Source organism: Microtus ochrogaster, linkage group LG2 (genome assembly GCF_000317375.1).
Source record: "Microtus ochrogaster isolate Prairie Vole_2 linkage group LG2, MicOch1.0, whole genome shotgun sequence".
In the NCBI taxonomy this organism is placed as follows: domain Eukaryota; kingdom Metazoa; phylum Chordata; class Mammalia; order Rodentia; family Cricetidae; genus Microtus; species Microtus ochrogaster.
This window is the reverse complement of record NC_022028.1, coordinates 18568834-18589201: the sequence shown is the minus strand read 5'-3', so window position 1 is coordinate 18589201 and position 20368 is coordinate 18568834.

Genomic DNA, 20368 nt, shown 5'->3' with positions numbered 1-20368 from the left:
ATTTGTATTTTTCAACTGTGTGGTACATGTGTGTTTTTGTGTATATGTTTCAAGAAGCTTTATTTTTATCTGGTCCAAGATTTAAGCTGGGATCCATGGTAGTAACAAAGCTGTCTAGGGGATGGAGGGGCTGAGACTGAGGTCCAGATGCTAGTCTCTGCCAAGCAGATGAGCCTCTTGTAAAGCAACTGGGTTACTTGTGTTTGAGACTCAGCTGCTGGAAAACTTCTTAGCCCACTGATGGCTAGGATACACTACTTTGTGATAGCTACAGCCCAGCCAGCCTGCACAGGGTAGGTGGTTGCCCATCTTTCATGATGAGTTTTACCTTTTCAACCTGGATATGGCTCTCCAGGAAGTCACAAAGATGAGTATTTGTGCTGACAGAACTCACAACATGAAGATCCAAGAGATCCTGACTCAGGTTCTTCTCTAAGCCAAGGCTGTTTCCATGGCCTCCTAGATTTTATACCATTCATTTAGACGTCTTCAGCACATCTTGCTGAGTTTGCAACTTGAGAAGATGATAGGCAATCTTGCACTTGTCCTGGGCCAATCCTTAGAAGGGACCTGCTTCCTCCAAAGTTGTATCTTCTCACTGGAAATGCTGGCTTTGGGACAGGCTTGTAGAAGGACCCCATGTGGACATTGACAAAGGTATTTTGTGCAGCCACCTCTTCTGTGGAACAATTCTGCTGAATCTGGGGGGTCATCGTTGATGGGAAGTAGAGAAAGAACTGCAAAAGGCTATGTTGGCTGCTGCTGGGAGGTGGAGACAACAAGAAAATGGTCCAGGAGGTTGTGAGATGGGGCAGTTAGAGGTTTAAAAAGAGAAAATCCAACTGAGTAGTACTACACTGTGAAAATGTACCACATTTCTTTATTCATTCTTGGGATTGAGGGACTTCTAGGTTGTTTCCAGGTTTTGACTGCTATGAATAAAGCAGCTAAGAACACAGTTGAGCAACTTTTGATAGGTTGGGGTATTCTTTGGGTATACAACCAGGAGTGGAATAACTGGGTCTTGGGGTAGAATGATTCCCCCATTTTCTAAGAAATTACCACATTGTTTCAACATGGTTGTACAAGTTTTTACTCTTACTCTTACCAGTGATGGAGAAGTAGAAGTGTTCCTGTTGCTCCATATCCTCTCCGGCATGAATAGTCACTTGTTTTTTTTTGTTTTTTTGTTTTTTTTTGTTTTTTTTTTATCTTAGCCATTCTGACAGGTGTTAAATGAATATCTCAAAGTCATTTTCATTTGCATTTCCCTGATGTCTAAGGATGTTGAACATTTCTTTAAGTGATTCTCAGCCATTTGAGATTCCTCTGTTGAGAATTCTCTGCTTAGATCTGTACCCTATTTCTGATTGGATTATTTAGTTAGTTGATGTCTCGTATCCTGACTTTTTTTTATATATTTTATTAAAAACAACGGCATCATGAAATTTGTGAGCAAATGGATGGAACTAGAAAAGATCCTCCTGAGAGTGGTAACCCAGACCCAGAAAGAGAGACATGGCATGCACTCATTTATCGGTGGATATTAGCCATAAAGTAAAGGGAAACCATGCTACAATCTACAGACCCATAGATGCTAAGTAACAAGGAGGGCTCAAGGGTCACTGTGAAGAGTATACAGAATAGACATCATCAGTGGAAGGGGATGAGGAGTCTGGATGGAGGGATGGGAATGGGAACAGGAGAGATCAAGTGGGGGGAAGATAGAGCGAGAGAGTGCTGAGAGCGATAACTGGAATTAGGGGACATCTCTGAGAAGAGTTAGAAACCTACCACAATGGAAATTCCCAGGAATCTATGAGGGTGACCCTAATGGGGGATACGGAGCCTGAACTGGCCATCTCCTGTAACCAAGCAAAACTTTTAGTGGAGGGACTGGGACACCAACCCAGCCATAAAACCTTGGACCTACAATTTGTCCTGCCTACATGATGTGCTAGGATAAAGGTGAGTGGCCAACCAATGACTGGTCTAGCTTGAGACCCATACCCTGAGAGCGAGCTCAGCCCGGACACTATCTGGAGGGCCAGAACTCAGAGGCAGGATTACCCAGAAATCTATGATACGACCAAACATGATTGTGTGTGTATGGGGTGCTGCCTCTTATTTTTAATCTTAATCATAGCAATTTCTTGTTATTTTAACTTTTCAAAAATAGCTTACAACTCAGACCACTAGGCTGATGCTTATCCTGAATCCTAGTACTTGTTCTGCATACCCTTCACTCCCTTGAATGTAAGACTCATTATAGAAAATGTTTTTTTTTTTTTTTTTTTACTACTATTGGGCAGGTAGCAAGCAGTTCATTCTAGAATAAAGGTAAAGGTTTGTTTATAAGCCTTTTTTTTGAGTATCCGTTCCCTACTCCACTCACCAACCCATCACCATATGAAGATGTCTCTACTGAATGCTGGGAGCTGTTTCCCAGCTCACATGGGATGTTTTGCGTGAGCAGTTTCTTCGTTAACTATGGAGACCTTGACGTTGGACGATCTAACAGTGTGATTTCAGGTAGAGTTTCTGGAACAAGCCAAGAAGCCATGTCAGTTTTCAGCTCCCCATGTACCTTCCTTGTAGGCCTTGTAAACCAACACACAACCTGCAGTTTGTATGTGACTGAGAAGAGCAAAGATCACAGTCAAACACCAAATCATTAACTATCGAAACATTAAGGAAAGGTGGTGATGTTGTTATGTGTGTAGGAAGGATGTTTGTTTGTTTAATCTAGATTATATTGTCTCGGGTATGAACTTTGGAGACGGCAATACTGTACTGCAATGTCAAAAGGCTGGATCCCCCACCCCCACCCCAGGAAGGCTGATATTTGTGAGCAATTCGAACAGCTCCACCTTGAGGAACTCGTGAAATTTCACACTTGTTCAGACTGTCTTGTAACCCAAAGTTCTCTCCTGACATGATTTCTAGTTTGATATTGCCCAGATACATACCCTGTTACGAAAAGCCAGTCTTGTCTTCAATGTGAGGTTAACCTCAGTGAGAAGCCCTGGACTTCAGCTTTATGCTAACTGTCTTGACTGGCAGTGCTTGGTGTTGTCATGTAGAGAATTCTGTGTCCCAGAGAAGGTAACACTACGAAGCCGTCCCAGAGATGCCACCTTTGGGCCCTCCAGATCTGCTCTGTGCATCTCTCCTTAGCGGGGTCTAGTCTGTGTCCTTTCGTTATGCTAAACTCTAGCAGCAAGTACCTCCTCATGCTCTCAGTGGCTCTCGAGAACTATCAAATCTAAGGATGGTCATAAGAGCTCCAAAATTTATAGACAGATGATCAGAAGTAAGGGCGACTCTGGAGTTCCTTAAACTTATAGCTATTATCTTAAAACTAATATTTGTCAAATATTGGGAAGAAGTCTTTCAGCAATCCTTTTTGCAAGAAATGTTGACTTTGAAATCATATTAGCTCATCATGGTAATTTATTCTTACTATAGAGATAGTTAGAATACGATAATACATCAGCATAGATAAAATCTAAAAATAAAGTACCAGGTTTGTGAGCAGTTTGAATAATTTGACCTTGAGACACTAGTTTGGCTGTCTGTAGCCTGGAGTCCTGAGATGCTTTTTTTGCTTGATTGTAATGGAATATCCATTTTTAAAAACAGGGTTTGAGGAAAGAGAGAAAAGATCAATTAAACCATAGAATTTGAAAATTTGAAAAAAAAATGTCTTTTAAATGGAGATAAATTAATTCTGTGCATGAAGCTTTTCTAGGTTTCATTGTGTTCAAAGGTTACTAGAGATTAAAAACTCACAGAGGACTGTAAGTCCACAGAGACTTCTCACACATGGCCCTGGGTTGAGCATGGGGGAAGGAGTCAGAATGAGCCCAGATGACTGATCTCCCAGAATGCTTTGCTTAAAGGTTGGAGAGAGATTGTAAAAGCATTCTAAGGAAATTTCAAAGATGTTCAATGAAGGTCTTTCAAATACTACAGAACTGGCCAAAGTATGAAGTAGGGAATTAGGAACATGAGGTGTAACTGTTTCTCAGGATTCAAGTGTTAACATCTGGAGAGGGGTAGTGTCAATCATGAGGAGAATGTGAGGCTTTCTGCAGCAGTGTTTATCTGAGCTTGACTTACTAGCCATCCGCAGCTTCTATAGAAGTTGTTTGTGTTCTAGAAGTTCCGCACAGTTGCCAGTGACTCATCCACACACTTGGAGATCACGGCTAATAATTCATCCATATTTTACAAGTTTGTAAAGGACTTTGCAGTTTAGGTTTTGAAGAGAACATCATTGGGAAAAGTCATTATCTAACTAAAGCCATCTATTTCTACTATGACCTTTGTTTATTTTATAATACTAATCATGCATGTCTTGCTATGTAATTTTCATAGAATCAGTGTCTTACAGTTAACAGAAATCCTAAATGCTCTATTTTTTTTCTTACTACCTCCCTGATTCTACAGCCTTTGAAACCCTTTAAGGTTCTTCATTTCCCAAGAAGAGTGTTGATAACAAAATCATTCAGTAAATCGTGGCTTTCCTGCTTTCAATGGCAGAAGTGGGAGAGCAGTTGAAAGAGTTAATGTAGCTTCGATCGGTGTCTATTTACAGCCCCAGAGTGGCGAGTACAGGGGAATATGGCTGAGTGCGTGTTTGTGGAGTCAGCTGGTAGCGGCAGGATCTCAGAAAATGACTTAATGCTTTGGTCTCGTGCTTCGGTTCCAGGGCTTGGGGTTATTAGAGTGGAGACGATATTCACAGTGTCTTACACCTTCTGAGTGTTCGACATAATGTTATCCTTCCAACTGTGAAATGAATTCTGGGCTGTCCTCAAATCCCAGTAAGTAACTAAAACTGCTCTAATGTAAAGTAGGAAGCAGAGCAGTAATTACTGCGCACACTTAAAAACGTTCCGAGCTCATTTACTCGGTGTTTTTAAAGTGATACATAGGGTAGCTAAACTGACACTAATTCAACTCAGTGCCGATGCCCAGGCAAGGATGTGCTTCCTGTAATCCTGCCTGATTTCAGGCCAGATTTCATGATAGCTTAAATAATGGCCTGGTGGGTATGCCTCTCAGAGTCTCATCTTTGGACAGGGCTCGCAGGGCTCGGTAGTCAGAATTCAAACTTGAGCACTTGGAATAACATGCTGGCTGTCACCATGGCAAATGGATCATCAGAAGATGATGGCCGAGAAGTAAGCAGGACTATTCAATCGGCATCTCTCCCTGAATGGGATTGGGCAGTTATCAGCGCTGGGCAGATTCCCAAGAGTTAGTGACAATGCTTCACAGCCTGACATGGACTGAGAGTTAAAGATGTGTCTGGATATTCTCTGAAAAAGCATGGGTTTAAGAAGGTTATTGAAATTTCTGAAATAATATGTTTGCAGGTAAATTGTCCTCATCTTCCGACTCCTAAAGAATTCTCTCACCCATGAAAGATGGAACTCAACCTGTGCTTAGCCAATGCGTCTTGTCTCTCTTCTTCCCAGTCTTCTTAAATATGTCCACTTTCATCTTTTTCTTTCGTTCCCAACTTCTCCTTCCAACCCCAGCACCATGGAGAAGCAGGCTCCTCTTTGGCCAATCAAGAAACTTGAGAGTAACAGCAAATTCAGTCATCTATGAGATGAATTTCCCATTTTCTCAGGTTGCAGAAGGGCCTACACTTGAGCCACAAGATGATTTAAAGATACGCTGTTTTCACATCCCTTTTCTGAAGCTGTTCACTTTATACTGCCAAGTCTGCTCAGCGTATAAGAGCTGTGCTGCCCTGTATTCAGCTCAGGGAAGCACCAGCCCGGGGTTGGATATACTATGTAGCAATGACTGAGTCTTTCAATCTGTGGCAACATACTATGTCTCTGGCTAACACTGCCTTAGGGGAGTCCGCCTTCTCTTCTCTTTCCAGACAGACACAAACTCAAAAGTGTATTGAGTAGGTGATACCCAAACAAGAGGAGCACCATCTTGTAGTTTCTTCTGAATGTTCTAATCGAATCTGCTCTTTAAGTCCCTGACTCATCCGTTTATTCTTTCTTTGTTTCATGCACTGTCCCGACACCCCACCAGGAGTTAAGGACATAGCAGTCAATTAGGCAGACATACTTTCTGCTTCATGCCTCCTTAATTCAAAGCCACTTCCTTTACTTTCTCTGAACCACAGTCTTAATTTGGGTTTTTAACCAATAACTTCTCTGTTCTGAAAGCATAAAGACTCTAATTCTGCTGAAAGGCTCTTTGTCTACTTCTTACTAAGGAGCTTCCAGAGAATTCCTTACTATTTTGGTGTCCTGTTAATTCAAAGCATATATCGCAGAGATCTTAAGAACACTGTGATTTTAATGACCAGACCCTATCCTGAAAGCAGACAGTGCTTGGCTTTACAGGGAGCAGCGGCCATTAGAACTCTCATTTCTGTCTGGCTGCCCGTGTAAACGTTGAACTCAGATTCTGTCCTCTTCTGTAATTTCCTTTGTGGCTGCAGACATCCCTGATGCCATTATCTGCTGTTTGACTTGAAAATTGAACCTGTCTCTTTGAAATATGTTGCACGGTTTCAAAAGTGTAAGCAAACTTAGACATTAAAATCAACTTAAGTAGAAACAAACAAATGAATACAGATGGGCTATGGTGCTGCTGGCTGCTACGCCCCCCCCCCCCCCCCAGCTGCCCTTTGGCAGCGATGTGCAGCTTTTGACACAGTCATAATTCAGGACATGTTCAAAGGCTCCAGATACAGCAGCAAGCGCTTAAATGGTACTGTAAGTGATATCTTAACAACTTCTGTTAGGCTTAAAAATGAATCCTCGTAGGGACTAATACCCTGAACAATTTTTTAAAAAGATGAATGGAGAAAGTAGGCTGACTTTAATAGAGTACTTTCCCCATAATAGCTCCAATTTGTGACACGCCAGCAGCTCCATTTAAGGGGCTCTGCAGTGGTGGTGTTGCTGTTCAAGGAACATTCTGCTCTCCAGGCTTCAGTAATTAGAATTTATGTCTAATCAACGTAAAAAAATAATGGAATTCCGGTAAGAAAAATATTTCTGTAGCATTTCTAGATGAGATACGGTTCTGAGTATCACCAGTATGCTGAATATGGCTGTAGATACTGACCGCTTAAAAGACAGACCCTGATCTGAGTTCTTGTTATGGTTAGCAAAGGAGTACAGGGCAAAGATTCCAGGAGAGACAACTGACTAGGAATCTGCCTAATACAGTGACCTTAATTTCCTTATGGGAATGCTTGAGACAAAGCTATGAAGAATAGGCATGAGCATAGTAGTGTACCAACTGAGTAATTGGCTATTTTTCTTTAAAATCAACTTTGACTAGGTACCTTGTATGGAAGATGCTAAATTAAGGAAGGAAGGAAAGAAGGAAGGAAGGAAGGAAGGAAGGAAGGAAGGAGGGAAGGAAGGAAGAAAATAAGAAAGGGGGGAAGGAGGGAAGGAAGGAAATAAGGAAGGGAGGAAGGAGGGAAGGAAGGAAAAAATAAGGAAGGAAGGAAGGAAGGAAGGAAGGAAGAAGGGAGGAAGGAGGGAAGGAAGGAAGGAAATAAGGAAGGGAGGAAGGAGGGAAGGGAGGAAAAAATAAGGAAGGAAGGAAGGAAGAAGGGAGGAAAGGAGGGAGAGAGGGAGGGAGAGAAGGAAGGAAGGAAAGAAGGAAGAAAGGAGGGAAGGGAAAGGCCCCGAATCTTGTGTGTACCCTGATCTTTGTCTAGCTTATACAGCTGTTTCCAAGGGAAATGGAGGCTGCAGCTGTATTCTGAAACAACGCTGGTGCCATATTGCAGCCTTAAGATTCTAACTAAGCAGGATGATGAAACGTTGCTCAAAGCCTGTGGGACCTGTATGCTTAGATAAAGGAATATTTGTATTTTGAGGGTTCTGTGCATTCTGAAGTATGTCAACCAGAGGCGGAAGCTGTGGACAAAGTCGATGAATGGTGCCTCATCCTCCGCACGGTGTGGAAATGGATACAGAGGAGGTAAGAAGAGCCATGGATGGGTAAGTAGATGAACTAAGACTTTTCTGAACTCTCAAATGATGGAAGTTAAAGATGACACCAGAATTAGAGAAAATGGAACAGATGTTTGAAATATTAACTAATCAACTCACTTTTTTTTTTTTTTTTTGGTTTTACAAGACAGGGTTTATCTGTGTAACAGTCTTGGCTATCCTGGAACTTGCTTTGTGCACCAGGCTGGCCTAGAACTCCCTGAAATCCACCTGCCTCTGCCTCCTCAGGTGTGCACCACCACTGCCTGGTTTACCAATTGACTTCTATACACAGCTTAATTCAATGACTTCAGATTGGTACCCTGCCAGCGAGGTGCTAATTGTGATGAGCTCAGAACTCCATATTGTACAATAGAAAAATATATTTTACCTTTAGATCTTTAGCCTCCCTGTTGGATCCACAAGCAATAACTTTTCACTCAATCCAAAAGTGAACAGCATGTTGGATTCATTGTCTATAGAACAATATAGCCCCTCGTTACATTTTGTCTGGGCAAACTGAGTATTTCTAATGTTTCTTTCTAAGAAGAGATACAAGTTCAAGGTTGGTAGCACCCGGGACCTCATTAGGAAGCAAGCTCACTGATTCTGTGGTTAAGCTTTGAGCTTCCCTGGGTGGTGTCAGCTTCTTTACATTTTTTTTTTTCTCCTTGGATTTCTTTTCTTAGAGGAAGTGATAAATTGCATCTGACTGAAGCTGTCTCATTTTAGCGCTGGCTTCCTCTCCCCAACAAAGCCTCCAGCTCTGTAGGGGGGTTTTCTTTAATACCGAGACATTCTGTCAAATTCAGATCATGCTTATAATCACACGCTGGAATTCAGAAGCAGATTCTCTCTGCACAGGGCGCGCCACTGTTGTCGGGAGATGCACGCTGTTGTTGTTGTTGTTGTTTTAAAAAGCTTTGGTGGATCAATGTAAATTCCCCCCCCCCCCCCTCTCATTCATCACTCTTCCTTCGAACTCTCCCCTCGCATCTTTGCCTCCTACCTAATCTTGTGCTGTCGATGAGAAGATAACACAGCCTCTCTCAGGAGAGGATGCTCATCCCTTTGATGGGTGTCTAGCATCAGCGGGAGAGTGGAGAAGAACAGTCACAACAGAACAGTAATGAGTAGCTTTCAAACATGAAGAGAGAAGAAGAGCCCGCACCATACAATTTACGTGAGTCATCTCCAGCTCTGGCCTTTTGATGTCCAAAAGTCACGGTAGACCTGCCTCTAATCTCTGCACGTGTAGGCTTAGCTGCAGTTCGTAGCAGAGCAGAAGTTCAAAGGGGAGAAATGTAGCAGCAACAACAACAACATCTAAAACAGGAGTAGGTCTTAGCAGGCCAGGGGCACTAAGCAGAATTTACTTTTTCTTTTTTAAAATTCCATTTATATGAACTGTATTAACATCATTTTCTCCCTTGCTCCCACTCCGCCTATTATTTTTATACCCTCCCTATACCCATACAATGGAATAAGTATATAAAAACAACCTGTTGAATCCATTTAGTACGTGTCATGGTTTAGATAAAACGGCACAGTTCCCCGAGGGGTAGCAGCAGGCCACTAAGGGCAGCTGGGTCCCAGGCAGGGAGCCATGCAAGACCTCTGTGGGTCCTAGGCATGTGGGAGGTGGCAGGTGAGAGACATGGGGTGGGGGGGGATTGGTGGCATAGCCAGTCCCACAAGGAGTCACAGAGGGTGAGAAACAGAGACTGATAGCCACGCCATGCAGAGAGAGGGTTTGGATATAGTTTATTCAGTGGGTTATGGAAGGAAAGGGGAGGGAGGGGGAGAGAGACAGAGAAACAGAGAGAGAGAAAGAGAAAGAGAGAAAGAGAAAGGGAGAAAAGAGAGAGAGAGGAGTGGGGAGAAGAGAGGAGGCAGCAGCCACCTCCCTGGAAGAAAAGAGTTGGGGCAGAAAGAGAGAGTGCAGGTTGGAAGCAGAAGGAAGATCCACTGGTCTCAGTCTAAGGTGGGAGTGGGTGGGGCTTGTCTCTTAAAGGGACAGGACAAGCCAGTAGCAGGTCATAACATTCCCATCTCTCTTATAGTAAAAAGGCCGGAAGTTAGGCACAACAGGTTAAAGGAATTGGGATGGCGGATTCTCAAGATTGCTTCCTGCTTATTTGTGGGTGTCATCTTGTTTGGGGGACCTGAGGAAGCTGGGTGCTGGTCCTGGTATAGCTAGTCTCTTTGCGCCTGTCCAGCGTTTGTGGTATGGACATGTCCAGTGTCTCTTAGTCCTGTTTAAGGTATTGGCAGGACAGAGGACAAAGTTAAGTTTAGAAAAAAAAATAGGACCAGGGAATTGAGAGGGGTGTATCTTACCTGTTTAAGGTAGATCCTTTAATTTGGCTCCCTGGAACTCAGAAGAATTTTGGGGTTTATGAAAATATAAATATTAAGCAATAACCTTTTATACATGCACTCTCTTTTTGCCCCTATTCTCCTTCAGAAGAGGTGGCTGCTGCCTCCTCCTCTCTCTCTCTCTCTCTCTCTCTCTCTCTTCCTTTCCTTTCCTTTTATAACCCACTGAATAAACTATATCCAAACCCTCTCTCTGTATGGCATGCCTATCTGTCTCTGTTTCTCACCTGCCTGGGACTCAGCCTCACGTCCCGCTGCCACCCCTCAGAAAACTGCGCCATTTAATCTAAGCCATTACAGTATGTGTTTTAGGGCTGACCACTTATTCTTTGATAACTCCCCTACTTCCCTGAAGCCCTGGATGAAGGACTTGTGCTGTGGATGTACCAGTTATCGATGCCCAGTGCTCCAGGGGTGACTCACAGGAGCCAAGAAATGGGATCCACTTAAACGCCCCGCAGACGATGCAGGGAGAGTGGGAAATACCATACATTTACACAATGAAATACTATTTAGCTCTAAAGAAAGATGAAATGCTCATATGGGTCTGCACATCTACGATTAGAATTATGACAGCATGTAGCACTGTCGTCATTTTTAGGAAAATTAACCTGGTAATGTTTGATGTGAGCAGTACAGATCCCACAAGCACCCTCAGGTCTCAGCAATTCTCTCTGGAGGCCCTGGGTTTGTTTACACTGGTGTAAGATGCCTGGCTATTTGTTTGTTTGTCTGTTTTGTTTCCTCATCAACAATACCTGGGATATTGATGGTGAACTTAGTCTTCGCATTAAAATCAGCGGCCTCCGCTTCCTCCTGTCACTCCTACATTCACTTAGAATTGTTAAGTGCAGCAGCTGTTGCATTAATGGCTTCGGGGTTAATTTGCTCAGAAACAATTTATGGAGGTTTGAGTTATTGCTTTCCAAAATAAAATCTCAAATACTCAGATGACATTGTCAGAGCAACCGCATTAGCTATTCTTTAGAAATTAAAAAATAATTTGCCCTCAGGTATTTTCTTCCAGAAATGTTTTTCTCTAAATTAATTTTGGTAGTATAGCAACCCAGTGGAAATTAATTCCTTTGGGGGAATTGTTTATCCTACTATAGTATAGGTTTAACTAAATAAAAAACGTGCACAATTAGGTCAATGTTTTGTGTCGATTTAGAATGAGTTTGTTTTTTTAAACAAATTAAGGCTGGATTTATTGTCTTTATCTGTTATTAAATTACTATCATATAGGAAAAATATTTATGCATGGCTGCTGACTTCGCCCCAAGTTCTAGGCACTCACATTTCTTGTGTCTGAGGAATCTCTCCTCTGTAGATTTCGCTGTGAAAAGTAGGAGAGTCAGTTCCCTAAAGCCATGAATGAAAGAAAGGAGAGGTTTTAGTTGTAAAATTACTGTGACTGGAGAGTAGGGATGGAGAAAATAGCATTGAGATTAATTAACATTTGTAAGATGCCAGTAGTCAGAAAATGGCTGAATCCTTCCCCACCCTGCCTTCACACAAGAAACTGGATGTACTCAGCCCAAGGGCAGAAAAAGACCAGAAACCTTCAAGCCAAGAGCAGGGCATAGACACCCAACTCCCTTGCCTACCCAGCCCCCTGGTAATGACTTATCCCCACGCTCACTAGCTTTCTGTTACAAGAAGTACTTTTCCTTTCTCAATAGACAATCTCTGTTTCTAACCATGGGTTCCCAGTGTGATCTGTTGTCTGGAGACACAGAGCTTCTGGTGACCTCTGAACTCTGAATCGAAGCCTGGTAATAAGCATGTTTTTCCTTCCTATTTCTTTGTCAGATGTTGGCCAAAGTTTAAGTGTGTTTCCTCTGAAACTCGGGCTTCTAGGTGTTCCTCTGATGACTCCTTCCCTGCTTTACACAGAGGCTGAGCAATGTATATGACCAACTTCCAACTTAAAAGACAGGATTTTTCTTTCCTCTTCTCTGTTTTCCTCCTCCTGACAGCTGACTGAATTTACAGCTTGCTTGTTTTTTGCTTCTTTTCTCAAACTCTGAGAAAATGGTCCTGAAGCTTCCTTTCTGAGCATGTTTTGAAACTCTTTCATTAACAAGATTAAGAATTTATAAAACTGGATTCTCTGATAACACAGCATTTATGTAATTTAGGAATATTTTAATTTCCTTGTTCTCTTAATCTATCTAGGTTTCCGGCTTAAATCAGATTTATGTGTATGACTATTTTTAGCATTTTTCATAGGCATTATATACCAAGAAGGCTATCACTAGTGAGAGAGAAACCCTGACTTTGGGGCAGAGTTCTGCACCGGTGAGCTGCTCTGGCAAGCCATTCCCTGCCTCTAAGCCTTACTTTCCTCAAGAACCAAAGGAAATTTAGAGTTTTGTTCCCGCAGCATCTTTCTGAAAATTAAAGGTTAAAAGCACGAACTAACTGAAAGGCATTTTGCTTGTGTCCTCAGGGAGTCGCTGGCTCACGTAATCTAAAATAGAAGTTGCTCCAGTTATAAAAATGTTTTATACTGATTGACTATGTCACACTTTAAGATTTAATCCACAGGGTATAAATCTTGAATTAGGGTATTCAAAACGTGTTGCTATTAAATGAATGCAAGAGAAAGGGATAGAGTAAGGGAATCTTCGCTCATCGGTTCATTCATTGAGTCTTTATTGTATTCCTACAGTGTATGGGGAGTACTTAAAGTATCAGGATGAATATTTATAAATATATGAATCTAATAAAATTCTTGCCTTTGAGTAAAGGCCATGTCACGGTGAAAAATTTCTATACGATAGGTTTTATAACATGGTTTGTGCAGAGAAAGTTCTTTAAACAGAAGAATGATAACACAGTGTAGGCACAGGGGTGGGGCAGACAATATCAGGCTAATGAATACACTTGTCTAAGGGCTCTCGTTTCCTGGCACCCACAAATATAAACCTGGTCTTTGGAAACACAGAACAGTGAGTGGCTATCTGGAGAAGCTTGAAAGGGGCAAGAAATTCCAATGGACACCCCACTCTTTCTCTCGGGCTTGTGCTGAATGGCTTACATATACAACAAGCTGATTCTATTACCAGAAGGGGTGTTGCCTATTGGCTCAATGTACACAGTTTTGAAAATCCTGCAAACCTATTTTTTTAACTAGTTTGTCAGACTTTGCTAGTTGTTTTATATGACGCTAATCTCTAAACCCTTCTGTCTACATAGGAGAGATAAACAAGCTACTAAGAGAAGTCACCTGGGTTTTCTCAGAGAGTGTCTCAGAGAGTGCCACCAACTGTGTCCAGGACATAGTGAGTGCTCAGTAGGCACTCTGCTTGTTCTTGCTGTTAGGTTGTGAGACTGTATCATTAGTACCAAAGGCCAGCCAGCTTAATAAGGAGCCTTTTCAATGCCAGTGCTGGAAGAAGCAGGATTAGAATCTGTTCTGCTGAAAGCTCTACCCCAAACCGCAGGCATCCATTTACCCAAAGAGTCTGAAATGTTCTGATGGAAGATTTATCTTAAGCTTCCCTCCTTCATCTCTCTCTAAGCTCTACTGCATCTTAAAAAGTCCTCCAAATGCTATGCTGTGTCAATTGGAGATAGAACACTGTGTGTGTATGTGTGTGCCCTAACCCTAACCCGTGTGTGTGTGTGTGTGTGTGTGTGTGTGTGTGTTTGCTTGTCCCTGTGTGCTAGTCTGAAGGCCAGATTAACCTGGGGTTTCCTCAATTGCTCTTCACCCAACTTTTGAGACAGTCACAGTCCTTATCACAGTTTTATCAGTTCTTGTGATGGCTTCCTTTTGAGGTTGTTACTTTTGTGTGTGTGGTGGGGGAGCTGAGGTGGAGGCTTCCTTTTTAGGTTGTTACTTTTGTGCCGGGGATGTGTGTGTGTGTGTGTGTGTGTGTGTGTGTGTGTGTGTGTTAAGGTAAGGGTTTTAACAGAAGCCTTCCATGTCGCTCTTTCTCAATTGTGCATCTGCAGTCATCTGTATCACTGTCAAGTAGCTTTCTTGCTCTTTACAGTCAGCTGGAGCTGGGATCATGGGCCTCTTTATGGTTTCTGACACAGATCATGAACAAGGACCCCAGCCACGGTAGAACTATGGACCCAGACAAGGCACTCAGAGACTGTGAACCACGACATCAATATGGCCTCAGGTGGCGATTGGAATGGCCTCCAGCAACCTCATGGCCTGAGTCCAACATGACTTCAGGCTGCTGTACAGACTACAAACATCCACACGGCCTTCAGAGGCAATACAGGCCACAGACATCAACACAGACCCCTGCTTCAGTAGGACCTCAGACTCAGACATGGCTCTCAGTGGCAGCAGAGACCCAGACATCGTGATGGCCTCAGGTGGCAGCATCGGTGGCTCACATCAACATGGCCCTTGGGGGTAGCATGGACCACGGACACCAACATTCTAACTAACTTCAGGCTGCAGCATAGACCAGTGCCATCCACATGTCCTTTGGTGGCAACACAGGCCACAGACATCAGCATAGACCCAGGCTGCTATAGGACCATGGACCTGGACATCATGATGACCTCAGGTGGCAGTCCAAGTCACTCACATTCATAAAGCCCCAGAAGCAGCACAACTCATACTCTTTTTTTTTAAAAAAAAACTATTCTTATGATATCCCCAAATCATTTCAATATTTATTTGTTTGTTTGTTTATTTACTTATTTATTTGTTTGTGTTACTGAGAATGAAACTCCTAACATTGTAGATGCTAGTCAAATGCTCTACGACAGAGCTACACCCCCAGTTCCTCCCCATTTTATCTGGATAATGGGACTGAACTGATGTCCTTAGTTTATACAAGTGCACACCAACTGAACCCAGCAACAAGAACTCATTTTAAAGACATTTATCCACATGACTGCAAAGCACATCAAAGGTAGGAATTTGTAGTTGATGGCATGATGAACTTTAGCAACTTTTGTGCTAACTGAGCAATCTCTAGTTTTCTCTTGGACGAGAGAATCACTTCCATTCATATTTGAGAAGCAGGGTAAATAGAATGCCCGCTGCTAGGCTGTGGCTATAACGTATCTACGTCTCAACAGCAAGCTTTCTTCTAGTGGCAGTATTTTGTGAGGCCACAGTGTACTTGCTAAACATTTAGGTTCCTTCCATCATTTTGTCTCGATATCTTTCAGGCATTTTTGGGAGCACATATGTCATTATTGACAGAGGTGTCACTCCCTACCCAAGTGATAATGAACTGTCAGTAACAATCCCCCACTCCTACAGGCTTCAGGCTCCAATTCCTTACAGATCAGTTTTCTCGAGCAATCCTGTTTCTTAGTAACAGGAGTGGAGTCCTTGTAGGGCCAGTCTCTGTATTGCAGCTTCTAGCTCTATGTTTAAATTTTGGGAGTTACTTCAGCTGTAAAGGGAGATATCTATATTACGGGGTTGACATAGTAACCATCAGTAAGCAGCTATTATCGTGCACTGTAATAATCAAGGAGAACATTTCCTTTCATACAAGGACTGGGACCTGAAAGGTGTTTCTCTTTGTCTGTGTGCAGATATTAGGAGGAAACCCAGGCCATTGCTCACACTTCACAGGTGCTCTCCCAGTGAGCTCCGTGCTCAGCACTAAGCCACCTGGAGTTTGATATGAAACTCTTGGCACCTTAATTATTTTCCAAAACGAACACCAGGCTGTTAAATACCCCTTGAGATTCAACATTCTTGGAAGGTCTCTAGTTCTGTAATCTGGGGCACAAACTGACCTGACCTCACTTAAGAGGATCTGATATCTCTTGCCAGGGGCCAACTTCTGCCTTCCGTCTCTCTCTCTCTCCACTTCCAGTGGCATGCCCAGTTAAAGACACGTCCTACCTTTTCTTGACTATCTCTCTGCTAACCGTGTTCTCCAAGCTACACTTTGCTCCTTTTTTCTTTGCCTCAGCTCTGCCTCCAGGTGCTCACCATTCGACCACAGTTGAACTTTGTGTCGTATTTGCCCTCGTTGCTGGCTTCCATTAGCTTCACTTGCATCCTTACATTACAGCTCAAGCAGGCTGCTAGGATGGGACGAACATTCTAACTAACTTAGCCCCACCAGACTAGACTTTTATGAGAGTAAATTTGGACATGCAGGTCAGCAGAGGGCAGGCCATATGAGGACACAGTAAGAATACAGCCACCTGCAGGCTGAGCTGAAAGTGCTCAGGAGAAACCGAACGTGATGGCAACTGAATTTTACTCCTAGCTTCTCCAGACTGGGAGAAAACAAACGTCCCCTGTGTAAACCACTCCGTGGGTGGTATTTTACGAAGACAGCGCAGGCAAACCAGTGCAATAGAGCTTGTACTTTTGGAACAAAGCTGTTTAGATAGACCTCGGGACAGGATGAATTTCCACAATTCATTCATCAGCAAACTAGGAATGAAGGACGCTGCAGGCTGTATTACTACCTCTGTAGAACCAGACAGCTCCAGTTCAGTCCATACACAAACGTGGAAATCCAGTGGGGATTGTATTATGTTAACTGTGCTTTCTGTAATGGTAGCTCTCCCCATTCATCTAAAGAAGATTGTATGTGTGTGTATGTGTGAATGTGTGTGTGCGTGTGTGTGTGTGTGTGTGTGTGTGCATGCGCACAAAAAGCATCATGAAAATAACTGAATGACCCTGCATAGAGTAATTTTCTTCCAAAATCTCTTCCCATTGCTACTTTTATTTTAGCTTTCCATTTTTTTTTTTAAAGCAACTTGCAGAAATACTCTCTGAAAATTGACATTTTCAACAGGTCCGGGCACTATGTAAGGCATTCAGGTAATCCTACCTGCGAGCTGACTTCTGCCTTTCCAAGTGCCAAGTTCTGATCACAGTGGGAGATTTGAACTCTTTATGAAGTGGAATTCTGCTTCTAGAAACTGGGTACCATATGTCCTCCTTAGTGATAAGGTTGACATTTGCTTTCATTGAAAATCTGAAAGTCAAGCCATTGTTGTGCTAATGCTCAAGGGAGGAACCTGCAGTTGATACCAGCATCAGCCCAAAGGCTGACAGACAGCCCTGGGATCTTGCATGCACCTTGGTGGTGAGGCCATGCAGTGGGGGGGGGGGGGGGGAGGCAGGACTTTGAAGTAGATAATAGACCTAAAGTCAAAGAAAGTGAGGACTTTTTTGTGTTCTTTTCTTTGTCTTTCTTGTGTATCGTGTTCACTGAGGGACCACCTTTCTATTCAGTTTCCATTTGGTTCTGTTTTTTTATTACCAAAAACAAATGCGTTTCTCTATAGAAAAATTTTAAAATTCTACCTATATTCTGTTTGAATTGGAATACATTTTCTTATATCAACACAGAGGTGAAGAAAATGCTGAGGTTTCTCATTGTTCATTATAGTCTATCAGTGATCTATTATATTTTGTGGATGAATCTTAATAAAATAAATAGAAACAATTATGTATATCTTTCTCTTACTAGTTCAACTCTGATGAACTTTCCAATATTTAGTGATATTTTAACGACTACTAGCTTACCTTTAATTGACATCTTACTCCTTACACATAATCAGTTCCTACCGTGTTTTGAGTTTATCGTCACGTATCACCACAACAATTGCTTAATATGTTTATCATTCTATAGTCAGTAGCAATAGTGTTTTTAAAGTGTCTGTAGTTAATTATACATATTGGTTATTTGGACATGTATGTGACTGCTTAATATTTCACTGAGTAACAGAAAAATCAATTTAATAAAACTTTAATATTATCCTTAGTTCACTTGGGTTTTGGAATGCCTAAAACTTTTCTTTTAAGCACTGAAGTCATATGAGAAGTTTTAGAATTTATTAGGTCAGTTTTTCATGTTTTTTCAATATGACTTAGTTAAAGCCAATAAATATATAATGCAAAAACATAGTCCCATGGGATTCTGGGAAAGCAGTTGGCAAAGAGTCAAGTGATCAGGTGGACGCATCCTGCTTCTGCCACTAATATTCTGTGTAAAATAAATCAATTTGTAGGCCTACCTCATTTTACCCACCTAAAATAGTGGTAACGAGAGGCAATTGCTTCCAAATATTTTATGTGATGTTTAACCTTGACAACTTTACTAGACTATAAAATACCTACATTAGCAAAGAGTAGGTCTGTGAAGGAGTAAAGAAACAATTAACTAAGGGGGAGGACCCAACCTGAATGTAGGCAGCACCATCCCATAGGTTGGGGGCTAGGGTAAGATAGGACAATGGAGAGAGACTGAAACCAGTGTCTCCTTCCTGACTGTTCTCTAAGGTTCACTGCTTTACTAAAACCCTCTCCACCAGGATACAGAAACATCTCTGGAACTATGTTATTGTTTTTGCTTGTACTTTAGATTTATTTTAGTTTTAATCATGTTTATATGTATATGTTTGTGTGAGTGTATGCTGTGTGTATAGATGTGTGTGCACACATTTGTGTGTGTGTGTGTGTTTGTGTATGTGTGTACTTGTGCTTGCAGAGACCATAATTATTGGATCAGTCACAGGTGGTTGTAGGCTGCCCAACATGGGTACAGGGAATTGAACTCAGGTCCCTTGGGAGAGTAAAGTGTTTTCTTAACCATTGTGCCGTCTCTTAATCACCACATATTAATATTATTAATTGGAGGTTTATCTATTACTCAACCTAGAAGATCAGTTAGTGTAAATGAGAAAAGACTCATGAGAAATTTTACCTGTTAGAACAGATACTGGGTTTACGGAAGTCAACATCTTTTATTTTAATAATATTCCTATAGATTAAAATATGTTCACATACTCTCATCTGATTGTCTGTGTATGTTTTAGCCTCTGTGATACTAGCGAAGGTGCTTGGTATGGGAGGTAATTAGTATATGTGCTGGTTTGAATGGCAATAGCCCCATAGGTTCATGTATTTAAATGTTTGGTCTTTAGTTGACCGAACTACTTGGGAAGGATTAGCTTTGCTGAAAGATGCATTTAACTGGGAACGGCTTGGAGGCTTAAAAAGCCCACACCATTCCCATTTAGCTCTCTCTCTGCCTTGAGCTTGTGGATCAGGAGTAAGCTCTCATCTGTGCTCCAGTGACATGTCTGCCTGCCTTGTGCCATATTCTCCATCATGATGGTCATAGCCTCACCCTCTGGAGCTGGAAGCCTCAATAACAGCTTTCTCCTGAAAGCTGCCTTGTCATGGTACCTCTTTTCAGCAATAGAAACGGAGCTAAGATAGCAGTTGATCAAATAGAAGATGTATTAATGAATCACTCAGTTATGCAAATATGTACAGGATATTACATTCTCAAAAAAGAAAAGGAGACAATACATTATTGTCAACTGATTTTATTCTATATTCTTTAAAATAACCATTAAGTGGTTCTCAGTAATAATACACGTTCAAAAAAATTCCCCCAAATTAGTTTTACCTTATTAATTTAATTATTTATAAGTATGAACTATAAGTATATAGTTTATTCTTGTTAAGAAGTTCATGTGTGAGACTCTGGATGCTCGGGTGGAGAGGACAGGCAGTTGCTGTGGCTGAAGCTGCATCAGGAAAAGACATCTGAGGGAGTGTACAACACTATAAACCCTAGTCTGAAGCTGACTGTTTCTCTCCTGATCCCATTTCAATGTCAAAACAGAGCCTTCCTCGATGTAATGGAAGATTAAGGAGATGCTCTGCCCCTCTCTTCCTCCTTCATCCCCTCCTTTCTCCCACAGAATTCACAGACTCCTCCCTTTTACTTCTTTTTTCTTTTTGCTCAATATGTCTGTGCTTTGGGTTAGTTCATGTTGTGTTCTTAAAATAAAACATTTGAGTCTAAGTACTTCATACAAACAGCTATTTATCTCATAATTTTGAAGGCTGAAAGCCAGGACTGGGGGTAACCCATGTGTGTGGCCTCTGGCCAGTGGTTACATCACCTCAAGGCAGGAGTATGTAAAAGGGAGACTCTGCAATATAGACTTCTGACCTGTGATGTATAGACTCTGCAATATAGACTTCTCACCTGTGATGTATAGACTCTGCA